The sequence below is a fragment of the Sinocyclocheilus grahami genome, unplaced genomic scaffold (assembly GCF_001515645.1).
Source record: "Sinocyclocheilus grahami isolate Dianchi unplaced genomic scaffold, SAMN03320097.WGS_v1.1 scaffold87.1, whole genome shotgun sequence".
Lineage (NCBI taxonomy): Eukaryota > Metazoa > Chordata > Actinopteri > Cypriniformes > Cyprinidae > Sinocyclocheilus > Sinocyclocheilus grahami.
Genome location: NW_015505266.1, coordinates 3,123 through 7,747, shown reverse-complemented (window position 1 = coordinate 7,747; position 4,625 = coordinate 3,123). Strand labels below are relative to the sequence as shown.

Sequence of the window (4,625 nt, the reverse complement as noted above, 5' to 3'; positions counted from 1 at the left end):
ATGCCAACATGGCACTGGGAATAAAATCTCCAATCTCTGTAATTGCGGAGGAGATCACAGTGCAGGATATAGAGGATGTTTAGTGAGGAAGAATGCAGTGAAAGTCCAAAATGTGAGAATGGATAAAGGAATTTCATATGGCCAGGCTCTGAAGAAAGTAAAACAGACACAAGTTTACAGAAACTAGAAAGATTAACTATATTTAGGTTCATATGAACATATTATGCTACTGCATGGTAGTTATATGTATTTGTTTTAATGTATTATTGATGTTTTATTAATTTCGGATTGTGAGAAAATTGTTACAGCAGTTGTATAGTCTTTCAGCATATATCCTGACTCAAGTAATGTGTTTACTACAACATAACTACTACTTCTCTGCTGATGATCCTGTAAGGCTTGTTTAACAGCTCTATTAACAGCTGCTGAAATGTCTCTGTATTGCATGTCAGTAGTTCCTGTTTTCACCTCATTCATTATGCTGATGCCTTCAGATCACCTGTAAACTGCCACTTAAAGCGGGTGTCAACAGACTAGAGCAAACTACATGATCACCACTTTTGATATGTTAATATACAGTTAATTTTTCAGTCTATTATAAATCATGTTTCATGTAAAAAGAACTGCAAACTAAAACCCAGTTAACAAAGATTAATCTAAATGTGTTAGTTGTTGCTTACAAATCTGTAAATTAATTTATCCATCTGTATTCCTTACTGTTACATTTTTAAAATGATTATTATTGTATTTGAATTCTTTTAATTGTGGTATTTATTCATATTTTCCCCCATATTTCTTTGTCCATTCAATTATTTGGCAGATAAAAATAAATGTATAAAATGTTAAAAAATAAATTGATTCACTGACATAACATCAAACATTAATTTGTTTTAAAAACAAATTCAGTAACTTTACGTTTTGATATAGATATGCATAAAATGGGTGAAAACATGAATAATTTATTTTTTATTTCGGCAGATCTGCTCCTCCTACCACATAACAATTCATCTTCACTGAAGCTCCTCCCCCAGCAGATCAGCAATAAATGCTGGAATATTTTCCCATCAGCCTACAAGTGCGAAGAAAGAACAGTAAGAACATGAGTGATCCAGAACCCTGCAGAATAAAACATGAAGATACTGAAGAACAAATAGGTTGGTGTTTATGCTTGATTCTATATTAATTATGCTGAAGTACAGCAGTTTATCAGATTAGTGTTGTAGTGTAAAAACAAAACAAACAAAAAAATAAACTATAGGAGCTGTGAAATAACATCTGAGGGTTGTCCCCCCTAAAAATGTGACTAAAAACCATGCTGTGTATTGTAAATAACAGTGTTTTATACTTTAAATAACTTTGTAAGTAGTAAAACAACACAAACTGGATTTCCGCCTATGCACATAGATTGCACTTCTTGTCCTTTTCTCGGATGAACTGAAAATAACGTGTGTCCGTCTTACAAATGTAGAATCCGTCTCTGCATGATCTCAACCATTGAATTCCAGCAACAAAACTATTTTATCCACTTATTTTTTTTTCTCTGTGCTGTTTTGTGGTGTTGGTAAATTCACCATTTAATTTTGAGTTAAAATATGTTGTTGTAACGATCTCAACCATTGAATTCCATGAATTAAAAAAAGCAAACTATTTTATCCACTTATTTTTTTTTCTCTGTGCTGTTTTGTGGTGTTGGTAAATTCACCATTTAATTTTGAGTTAAAATATGTTGTTGTAACGTGTGTTACTGAGATTATAACGAGTATAATATTACCCCAATTTTATTAGTAATGAGTTATATTACTGCGTTACAGCCAGGGGCAGTTCTAGGATTTCATCTTCAGGGGGGCTTAGTCCTTAGAGAGACCATTAGATACAATGATACAAATAAACCTAAATAATTTTATTATATCTTATTACCTAAATAAACAGTATTTTACTGTGCTTATGAAAACTGTATTACTGTATGAAGTAAATATACACAATTGCCTATTAAAGTTACAGAAGTTACTTAGTTAAGAGCAGTGAGTGATGCTCTGTTTTTCTTTTGTTGTTTGATTAACATTATTAGCCTAATATAAGAAATGCATGGATCCGTTATACTGACACACATCCAATATTTTCTTAACTGTTTATGTTTAAAGGGGTCATTGGGAGCAAAATTCACTTTACATGTTGTTTGAACATAAATGTGTGTTGGAAGTGTGTGTACACATCCACCCTAATGATAAAAAGCCACCCAGTGTTTTTTTTTTTAATCCCTATTTTAAAATCCCCTTTCTCAAATCAGGCTGTTCTGAGATTCCTGTCAGAATGACGTAGTTCTGCACAGGCCCCTCCCATGATAGTTGATTGACAAGGCCATCTTACCATAGACACGCCCTGAGTGAGCTGTGAGCTGTCCGCCATTGTGTCGACTCCGGTGCAGGGGAAGTCAAGAATGTCTCCGATTAAGCGATTTGAGGAGTTTTGTTGTTGGATGTAATAATGAACATAGCAGTCGTCAACTTTCACATTTCACAGAACATAGCAATTAACGTTACTTTCGTTTCTGAAAGGAATGCGCTGATCTGCCTAAATGCGTCTGTTCATGCAAATTATTCGTGATCCAGCTTCATCTACAGAAGAAGTGAGTATAAAGGTTTTTTCTGAATCTTTGCAAATTGCCTTTCCTAATATATGCTAGTTAGCAAGTTTCGCGGCTGAAGTTTACAGTCTGCTAGTCACCCCACGGAAGAGAGGGGCGGGGTCAGCAGAGCTCATTAGCATTTAAAGCAACATGAACTAGATTGGCTTGCTGAAAACACAGCTGATTTTGACAGGGTAAAAAGGGTGTTTTTTTACACTACCATTGAGAAATTTTAACCAAAGTATGTTATAGACTTTTCATTAAGACCCTAAAGAATCATATCAACTTGTGGAAAATGGGCATCTGATAACCCCTTTAAGACATAGATAAAGTGTTTACTTGCATACTCGTCAAGACAGCCATTGTGACATAATATTGTGTGTATTTGCACAAGAAGATGAGGACCTACAATAATGTACAGTATTAGAAAAATAATGTGTTTTTTGAACATTAAAGCATGTCAACATATTCTGTTACACCAAATACACAAAATAATGATCTTTAAAAAAGCATCATATGACCCCTTTAAAATCCCCTTTCTCAAATCAGGCTCTTCTGAGATTCCTGTCAGAATGATGTAGTTCTGCACAGGACCCTCCCACAATAGTTGATTGACAAGGCCATCTTACCATAGACACGCCCTGAGTGAGCTGTGAGCTGTCCGCCATTGTGTCGACTCCGGTGCAGGGGAAGACAAGAACGTCTCCGATTAAGCGATTTGAGGAGTTTTGTTGTTGGATGTAATAATGAACATAGCAGTCGTCAACTTTCACATTTCACAGAACATAGCAATTAACGTTACTTTCGTTTCTGAAAGGAATGCGCTGATCTGCCTAAATGCGTCTGTTCATGCAAATTATTCGTGATCCAGCTTCATCTACAGAAGAAGTGAGTATAAAGGTTTTTTCTGAATCTTTGCAAATTGCCTTTCCTAATATATGCTAGTTAGCAAGTTTCGCGGCTGAAGTTTACAGTCTGCTAGTCACCCCACGGAAGAGAGGGGCGGGGTCAGCAGAGCTCATTAGCATTTAAAGCAACATGGACTAGATTGGCTTGCTGAAAACACAGCTGATTTTGACAGGGTAAAAAGGGTGTTTTTTTACACTACCATTGAGAAATTTTAACCAAAGTATGTTATAGACTTTTCATTAAGACCCTAAAGAATCATATCAACTTGTGGAAAATGGGCATCTGATAACCCCTTTAAGACATAGATAAAGTGTTTACTTGCATACTCGTCAAGACAGCCATTGTGACATAATATTGTGTGTATTTGCACAAGAAGATGCAAAAGTGAACTCAATTTGTAACCCTGATTGTTCAGCTGATTATAGTTTTTTTAGGGGGGCTGAGAAGACAAATAATGGGCTGAAGCCCACCTAAAAAGGGTCTAGAACCGCCCCTGGTTACATCAAAAAGTAATGTACTACTGTAATGTCTTTACTTTTGTAATGCGTTACTCCCAACACCCAATTAAAGCCTTTCAATTTCATTTTAGCCTTGATGAAAGGGAATGAGAAAGAGACTGAAGACCTGAGTGAAGCAGAGGAGAAACATCATCATATCAACTCTTTGAGTCTCTCACAGACTGAGAACATTTTTTCCCTGAAAAGATCCAAAAAATCTTTCACCATATTTGGATATATTCAATAAAGACAGAAATCTACCGTTGTTAAATATATTACTTTGTGGTGATTTTTTTTTTTTAAAGTAGGATCTGCTTGGTTTTGGGGCTTTCCATGTTTAAAATTTCTTGACAGAGCTGCCTAATAAATTATATTTCACCCCATTAATTCCGGTGTCTGTGGTGTCATTAAGTCGGAACAGTTAAAACTCCACACAGCTTTTGCAAACTATATCTCGCAATCTCTACAAGCTTTAACACAACCAGAAAAAGAGTAGCTTGAATAAAGATAAGCAGCTTGACTCAGTGTGCATTTTTTTTAGTTATTTTGTTCAGGTGTGTTTTATATGTTTTTATGGTTGTGAACAGTATGGT

At 35.3% G+C, this 4,625-nt stretch overlaps 1 long non-coding RNA gene across 1 annotated transcript in view; it reads left to right on the top strand.

The window, feature by feature from the left end:
* Positions 1 to 4,221, top strand: part of LOC107586912 (uncharacterized) — a 5,606-nt gene extending 1,385 nt beyond the window's left edge. Inside the window, exons 2-3 of the long non-coding RNA XR_001609407.1 lie at positions 979 to 1,154; positions 4,125 to 4,221. This is a non-coding gene — a long non-coding RNA (uncharacterized lncRNA). The remainder of the gene's footprint in view (positions 1 to 978; positions 1,155 to 4,124) is intronic.
* Positions 4,222 to 4,625: the final 404 nt, after the last annotated feature.